The sequence below is a fragment of the Euprymna scolopes genome, chromosome 27, assembly GCF_053919585.1.
Source record: "Euprymna scolopes isolate OS-2025 chromosome 27, ASM5391958v1, whole genome shotgun sequence".
Taxonomy (NCBI): Eukaryota; Metazoa; Mollusca; class Cephalopoda; order Sepiida; family Sepiolidae; genus Euprymna; species Euprymna scolopes.
This window is the reverse complement of record NC_136508.1, coordinates 107,757,504-107,766,641: the sequence shown is the minus strand read 5'-3', so window position 1 is coordinate 107,766,641 and position 9,138 is coordinate 107,757,504. Positions and strand designations below refer to the sequence as shown.

The window sequence follows — 9,138 nt, the reverse complement described above, 5'->3', positions numbered from 1 at the left end:
TCGATTCAAAACAACTTGCACTTGGTGCGCACGATCATAGAGGGGTTAGAAGACGACACAGGAGCCGCGATGATCAATTTAGATCAGTCCAAAGCGTTCGATAAGGTCGACCATGGTTTCTTGGAATCTGTTATGGAGACTGCCGGCTTTGGTCCGGACTTTTGCAAGTGGATTTCTGTTCTGTATCGTGATCCTGCGGTAGCAGTACAAGTAAATGGTAAGTTGTCGGAGTCCTTTGGGGTATCTCGGTCGGTGCGCCAGGGTTGTCCGCTGTCGCCTCTGTCGTATGTCCTGGCATTGGAGCCCTTCCTTTGCAAATTAAGGGACGAGACGACTAGACCAGTCCTGCGCGGCATAGCTCTACCTAGTGGCAAAGTCGCCAGGGTGTCCACGTACGCTGATGATGTCACCGTTTGCGTAGGGCGAAAGAAAGTATCAAAGCGGTGAGTGAGGCGGTCACTGAGTATGAAAGTGTCACAAGGGCCGCAGTCTATCCCAGCAAGTCCGTTGGCCTGCGGTTGGGCACCTGGACTGGGGTAAACTCGCTTCCAGGTGGGTTCGGCTCGACGGATTGTCCAGTAAAGATTCTCGAAGTGTGGTTCGGGCCTGGACTCCAGCTGGACGAAAATTGGTCGGAATTACAGACGAAGGTCGAATCGTCAGTAAGGACTTGGATTCGCAGTGGCTTATCCCTGAAGGGTCGTGCGGAGGCGTGTCAAACTTACGTCTTTCCGTTGATCCTTTACCACTTGTTAGTACTTCCTCTGCCTGCGGACTGCTGTAAGGCTTTGGAGCAACTCCTTTTCAAATACTTTGGAAAGGGGGAAAGCCATATGGCCGTAGACAGGTCTGTACACAGAAATTCAGCGAGGGAGGCTTAGGAATGCCTTACTTGTTAATTCATAAGTACGCCGAAAGATTGGTGTTCCTGAGTCGGACACTGCTTGGGGAATTGCACTGGGTACCAGTTGTGGAGCAAGCTTTTCTACAGCTCATATCCTCCCTTGCCGCTGAAGGTCACAGAAAACCGGTGGGGGAACGGCAATTCCTCTACAAATGCCGAGCCGCCCTTAGGGCATTGCCGAGGTCCAGTGACCTTGCACGGCCTAGGAGGAGGCTATATCAAGATTTAGTGGGGAGGACCACAAAATATCCGCTGGTTGAGCGGCTGCAGATGTCGAGGGAGGAGGTCCTCTCTAAGTGGAATTGGGCACCAGCCAGAAGCTTTTTAAACAATTCAGAGTTTTCTATTACATGGAGGCTTGTCCGGAATGCGCGGCCACTTTTTGGCGTGCTTGCCAGAGACTGCAAGAGGGATGAATTCGCTCCCTTTTGCCCCCGCTGCTAGGATGACGAGGATGAAACAAGAGATCACGCTTTTTCTTTTTTGCAGCGGAGTTCGGAGGCTCTGGGAGTACGTCGGAGAGGTAACGGCTCGCATTGACCCCGAGCCGTTGGTGCCGCTTGATTTGGCGTACGTCGTTGATAACATGGATCCGCCGTTCACTGGGGAGAATCGGTTGGTGTTTCTCGCGATGCTAGCCGTAGCCAGGTTAGTGACATGGGTTTCATGTCTTAAAATTGTCTATGGGGTTGAATCTGTTTCCGATCGGGATCTGGTTGTTTACTTTAAACATCAACTTAAAGTGAAGATCAGATGCGATTGGAAAAGATTACATCGCATAGATTTTGATAGGAGATGGGTGAACAACAATAGTTTGTGCATCCGACGAGACGCTAGGTTAAAGTTTGTTTTCCCACCCTAGTTGTATTGGTCTGGCGGTGCTAAGGTTCTACAGAACCCAGCCCCAAACAAAGTTATTTTATAGCATAAGGTTAGTTAGGTCTTAACCACTACGAGTGGAAAATTCTTTGTTTAGTGCTAGACTAGAACAAGTATGAAAGTGGGTCCCATCCCTGATTTTCTTTTTCATCGGCACTAGGAGAGCTTCCAAATATGCCCAGTCCACTCTTTTTTTGTCCCCGGTCTGTTGCCCCTATACGTACATTTATCTTGGAAGACGCCGTCCATTCCCTATGTTACCCATCCCTATCTAATTTGTTTTCAAAATATCGTCCCTAGGTCCCCCACTCCCCACTAGGGAACGACCCGCTTGCTTCCGACCTCTGGGACCGGAAGACAGTGGGCGCTCCACATTTAGAAGTAGGTTGGGGGGATCCCTTACTAACCCGCCCCCATAGGCATTTTGTTTAGTTGTTTTCTCTTTCTTTCTTTTTGGGTGTATCTTAGCTTGCCCCCCTCCCCATCATCTAATCCCTCATTTAAATTAATAATAAAAGCCAAAAAATCTTTTTGTATATATAATTTTTTTTTGTTTAAAATCATGTAAACATTGTTTCAGTTTGCATATAAAGCCGACACATACGCTGGGGAGATTTTAAGTAGATAAATCCCATGGTAAGAATGAGGTATTGTGGTGATAGTGTCTTAATGTAGGGAAATTAAATAAAGTCTTCTCAAAGACCTAGTTAAGTAGTGTAGAATGACCCTCGACCCCCACCTCCCCCTACTGGCTTCATGCCTAAGTGTCCTGGACCCCAAATAAGGGTCTGGCAGTAGATAATGCCAGGCCTGGGGCCAAGCACTAAATAAACTTACCTTGCGTAGAGGTAACGATGATCATTAAAGTCGTTCCCCCAGAGTGAGACCCTTCCATTGCACTGCGGTTGGGTTGACCTTTGCGATCGTCTCAAATGTTGACGACTCGGACGCGTTATTTCTAAGTGTGGGGTCTGCGTACGCGCTCATCCCAATAATGTAATCAAAATCAGAAATTCCACCCTGCTTCTCCTTCTGACCAGAAGACTACTTTAATTCCCAGCTACTCCCTGTCCGTATATCACGTGTGTAAGGACGTCCTTGTTTCTTTCTGTTTTCCCAATCGCCTGTCTCTATACACGCCACAAAAAGGCCAATTCTCTCGGCCAGTTTCTCATCCACTCCAATTGCAACGTTCTGATATAATCTAATCTGCATGTCAACGTTTGCTCTGAACATATCAATCTCGTAAGCGTAAGAAATCCGCCAACCTGTCGCCTTCAACAACTGAAAGTGTCTTCTTTCGATATAGATTGATGAATGAAAACCTTTGACAAACTACCGCAGAATTAGTGTGTCTATTGGTTGAATCCCACTCATCACCTCGAAAATTGGGCATCCAAACAAAGTTGAATGATGTGCACTGGTAATTTTGGTTACCAAAATTGTTATTTTATGGAAGGCAGATGTTGTAAACGGATTACTCGTGAAAAGACCCAATCCTCTTAACTTAATTATGAAGGTATTTTTGGTTACCAAAATTATGATTTTATGGAAGGCGGATGTTGTAATTTTGAAGGTGTTTTTGCTGCTGTTGTGTCTGGCAAATAATGTGGAGACCCTAACTTTTAAACACATGGGAGGTTGGCACACGCGTCTCTCAATTGAGGTATGGGAGCACCGAATCGATTCAATTTTCAATTTTATTTTAAGTTTATTTTTTTCACCCCCTTAAATAAAAATATAAAAAATAGGCAAACTCTAATCCCCCATAATAAAAATATTTAAAAAAAATGTACACTATTTTTATCAATTATTTTTTTTAAATTTAATGGCATATCTTTTCATATAACTATGTTTAATTAAGCTAATATTTTATATATTTGCCAAACTATTTAAATATTTAAAAATATATTTATTTACAGAAACATGAAAAAAACTATGAATGTGTCACATTTTAGCAGTTTAAAAAAGGTGAATGTGTAACAGAAAATAGTTGCACAGTTTAAAAATGTGAATATTCACATATGTTAAAAAACACTGAATTCAAAAATCATAATAAGTAGATGATATTGTCGAAACAGTTACTTTTAAATCGGTTACACCATATAAATTCCTGACTGTTGAAATTGTCTATATAAAAATACGGAAACTTTTTCAATCAATTATTTTATTATTTTTAATCGCATTTCTTTTCAAATAACTATGTGTAATTAAATTAATATGTTATATATATATATATATATATATATATATATATATATATATATATATATATATATATATATATATATATATAAAGATATGCGATTAAAAAAATGAAAAAATTTTTGATAAAAAATTTACGAATTTTTATATCTTCTTATTATAAGAGGGTGAAAATAATGTTTTCACAGAAGGTTTTAAATCTTGGAACGGTGCGTTGGCCACGCGGGACTTACATTAACATTTTTGTTCTTTAGAAACGCTTTTTGAGTTTGAATAAAAGAATATACGTATTATATACGTTTGAGGCCAAAACAACGCATTATTACAAAATAAACAGACATTTATTTTGTTTAAAAAAAAACTACCGTAAAAAACCACAAACAGACTTTCTGATTCTCTGCTCCAACAAAAACGGGGCAAAAAAGAAAGAAAGAAAGACATACTGAAGATGAAGTTTTGCTTCAAAATATATTTATGAATTTCAATATAAATTTTAAACAAAATAAATGTTTATTTTGTAATAATGCGTTGTTTTGACTTCAAACCTATATAATACGTATTTTATTTTATTCAATTCAAAATCCAGTTTTGTTTAGTCGTTACGCTCCAATAACTTTCAATGGAAGCATGTTTTTGTCTGCCATATTTTTTTATAATGAAAGAGCGTAAAACAGACCAAATGTATAAATTTATTTCATGCGGACTATTATTATTATCCTCATCTTAGTGGTAACCGCGACGGGATGGGAACTTTGAATCTCCTACCTGCATTCTCAGCAATTACTGCGATCCATAGTTATTGTCGTCTCACCTGACGAAGGCCAGAGGAATAGTTGGCCGAAATATTGTGAAACAACAACTAAGAAAGATGAGGATAATAGTCCGCAATAAAATAAATTAATAAACAATACTCATCTCAATAATGAATTCCAATTAAATAATATATAGGGCAAATTTAGCTTTTTTAAAAGGCCAATCTGTCAAACCTTAGAAAGTCCAATTTTTAAAAGTTATACGGTGGTCTTAAATGTCGTACATTTAGTTTCATAAAACATGATAAAAAAGAACAAAAATGAAACTTTTTCTGATTTTATAATACTTTTGCTGTCAAATAATTTACGCCGCTAAACTACACATTGACCTAGCAATCTTTTATAACATTTTTTTTTTATTATCAGGACTACTGTTTGAAATGTTTTAAAACGCCCCGGCTCGCTGCGTGAGGGGGATACGATAAAAATATAACAGAACGCAATATCTATTAAGGAGCAGGTAACACTTTTGGGAGTTATGTCCCTTTGATTGTTCGTATTAGGTACGAGCAAAAATTGGCGGACAAAAATAGTTTTGAAAGCTGATTTATCATTTTTTTTTGTAGGTTTCATACCACTTTTTTTATTGTATTTGAAAGATTAAAGACTGAATTTAATTTCAAAAAGCAAGAAAAAATATTTGCACACGTGAAGAAAAAGTTATGAAAAATGTTTTCACGGCGAGCTACTCAATTCATCTAAATTTCGAAGTTAAATAAATTCATTTTATAAATCATTTAAAAGATAAATATTAATTTCCTGGGTCTATTTCGAAGATAATTAGTAAAGTCAAGTCCTAATATATTGAATTAAATTGAAAAAAAAAAAAAAAAAAAAAAAAAAAAAACACCACCTTGTTTGGACAAAATATAAATTAATTAGACCAAAAACCGAGTGATTTTGCCGTTCGCAAAACGCAGCAAAGTAAAATGTTGTTAACACGGAATATACGAAGGCCAAAAATTTAAGGCAGTCGAAAGACTGTGAGAATGACGTCATGTAATTAAAACGGAGTAAGGGATGTGATAGTTTCCTTTTTTTCCCACCCCCTGCCCCTGCATCCGTGCATTCCTATTCTGACCGCTTATATACATTTTTCCATTTTTTAAATTTAATTATTTTCTATGTTCTTGTTTGTAATTTTTTTTTTAATTATTGTTCAATATTATATATAAAAAATATGTTACGCCGAAGGTTTCACATTCTTGAGAGCAAGGAACTTATTAAAATCTTGCATATAAAAATTATGAGAAACCTGTAATTAAAAAAAAAAGTAGAAATATTCTTTGCAGTTATAATTTTTTGTGTGTGAAAATATTAAATAAACACTGCTTAATTCAACGGTAATATCGGTAATTCGAGAAATTCATTAATACGGGCTTTAGGGTCTTTTTTCGTAAGGTTCCAGTAAAATTATTTTATTTTATTTTATTGTCACAAATTACGATGCTTTATTTACATAAAAAAACAAAAATAAATTCTTACGTTTTTTATTTACTACTGAAAACCATAACTTTAGTAAAGGTATTTTCTGTTTAAACAAAATAATACATTTCCACTAAGATTCAAATAAAAATAATTAGTTCATTATATTCCGCGATCATTATTTGATAAATACTGAAACTTTCATTAAAATTGGTTAATTTCATGATTTTGGGTGAATTTTAATTAAAGGGAGGGGTCAAAATGCAAAATGTTTATACATTTTGAGCATCGGCATTCATTTTGCCCGTACCTAATATATAATATATATTAAGAATTAACATAAGAAATCGTAATAACCCTTAAAAATGGACAAATATAATCTAAACTTGATAGGGACACAGTTTTCACACGAGTAATGAAATAATGATTACACCGTATTAAATTCATTGTTTTTTTTTACAGTTGATTTTCTTTTTGAATAATTTCACATTTAAATTGTGTTTTAAATTTGATTCGTTTATAGTTTCAGTTTTTTTTATTTTTTTATTAAGAATAGACAAATAATTTGAACTTGACAGAAAGCAATTCGACACATTTAACTAAAGAACAGATGTTTTTTACACGAGGAACGAAATAATGATGACACCGTAATATTACCGTGTTAATACGATGACCTTAAATTCATTGTTCTTTAGCAGTTGATTTTTTTCTTTAAAAATTTTACGTTTAAATCGTGTTTTTTATCTTTTAATTTTTATTCTTTTATGTTTTCATATATTTTATTTCTTAATGAATTGAACACAAACGAATTCAACCTTTTTTTTTTTTTTCGTATTCCTGGAATGAAAGGTAAGTTTTTTTTTGTTTTTGTTGTTGTTGTTTGTTTGTTTGTTTGTTTGTATTTTGCAATTAAAGAAATATTCCATTCAGTATCCTTTAAAACAATTTTAAATTATATAATATTGCAATCCAATAAAAAATATTGATTCGCTTTGATTCGAAGTTGGTCGAATGGTTAGACAAATGAACACGATGTGCAAAATGAACAGACGATACTCAAAATGTATTACAATGTTGGGGTTTGTATTACTGTACACATAGATTCGAAAAAGTCGTCAAAAACAAATATATAACAAATAAATGCTATCATAGGCAAGATAAGATACTTTTCTACTTAACTGGAAATGTTTTTAGTGTTTTTATTTAATGTAACATGTTTATTCAGTTCGAAAAACATAGTGTTTACCGGTGTATTGGAAAGTTTAAAATGGCGCCGTCTTCTCTGTTGAACACGGTAAGTTTGGGAAAAGGGCTTAAAAATAAAAAAATATACACAAAATACTGTTAAAAACCCACCGAATATATGTCAGCCTATGTCACGATAACATATTGAGCGACTTCCTGTACTTTCACCTAATAATTTAATAAACAATAGATACTGTAAAAATATAGTTGGGCATAAAAAAAACCTTGCAAAAAGTGTTATTGTGACATATAGTTTATGTGTGTTTCTGGGAATATTTATTTAATTTTCGATTTATGAGCGATTATCAGAACTCCCAAAATGACGATCTCATGTCAGCCATATTTTCTTGTTCTAACATAATATTACGCACTATTTATTTCAAAGGAAATAACCACCTTAAAATAAGTTACAACAAAATAGTTTTATCCAGGTTTGTAGAAAAGTAACTTATATAGTCTTTAGTAACATTTATTATATATATATATATATATATATATATATATATATATATATATATATATATATATGTATATATATATATATATATATATATATATATATATATGAATTAAAAATTAATACGAAAAATATATAAATGTTTATCTTTTCTGTATTTTTTCCCTGTGTGTTGACGTGTAGAAATACAAAAAGTCTTTTGAAAAAAACAAGAATGTTTCCTTCAAAAGCACATATTTCGACCGGTCCTTCGACCTTCCTCAGTGTGAATGATAGAGAACATGAGTGAGCGGGCAGAGTTAGCAATGGGAGGCGGGGCATGAGTATAGACATTAAGGTAAAGATCTATTTTAATATGACCCTTCCAGCATTTTTGACTTGGAATGGTCAGCAACTTGTGTGGCCTCTATTCAAAACTTTCATAAAAATTTGAATTGGACACCCATGCATCCCATGAACATACTCGCATACGTGAACATGCATGTATATATACTCGCACATTACCATATATGCTTATTGTCATACCCATACATATATAGGATATGCGCACCCACGTTTATAGACGTATACAGCTGGAGATTGATTGCAGATGTAGATAGTAAGCTAAGTGGGTGCCAGGTAGAATGTCTTTTCCAAGAGGTTGGACTTATAGATTTATTGTGGGTCTAGGTTGTCTGGATTGTCTGCACATACGCACCCACCTACACACACACGTGCACACACACACACGTTTATTTATTTTTTTTAAACGCTACTGTAGATTTCGTTAATTGATATACATACAAACATATAATGTTGGAAAAAAAAAATGAAAAAACGAAATAAACGAAGAATATTCTTTTGATCATCACTAAATTTTTTTCTATTCTTGTTCAAAATTTATTAAAATTTATTAAAATATTCGGATTGTTCTTTTTCTTTCTTCGGCCACACACATGCATACTCCTATATGCACATATATACTCATAATAAATACATACATGATGATTGATGATTGCAACGTCTTGTCAGACGACTGCCATTCCCTCAGACACTGAAAGTTCATGAGACCGAAAATGACATATAGTCCTGCCAGCGAATTCACATGCTCAAGTAGACATGGCACTAAAGACGGTCATTGTTATACATGCATACATATATATATACACGCACACACACATACATATGTACACATATCACACACATATATACATGCATACATACACAATACA

The 9,138-nt window shown here is 35.0% G+C and overlaps 1 non-coding gene across 1 annotated transcript; it reads left to right on the top strand.

The window, feature by feature from the left end:
- The first annotated feature begins 2,612 nt into the window (after positions 1-2,612).
- LOC145249100 (U1 spliceosomal RNA) lies at positions 2,613-2,775 on the top strand. The gene has a single exon (XR_013863479.1). It is a non-coding gene; the product is annotated as a U1 spliceosomal RNA (small nuclear RNA).
- Positions 2,776-9,138: the final 6,363 nt, after the last annotated feature.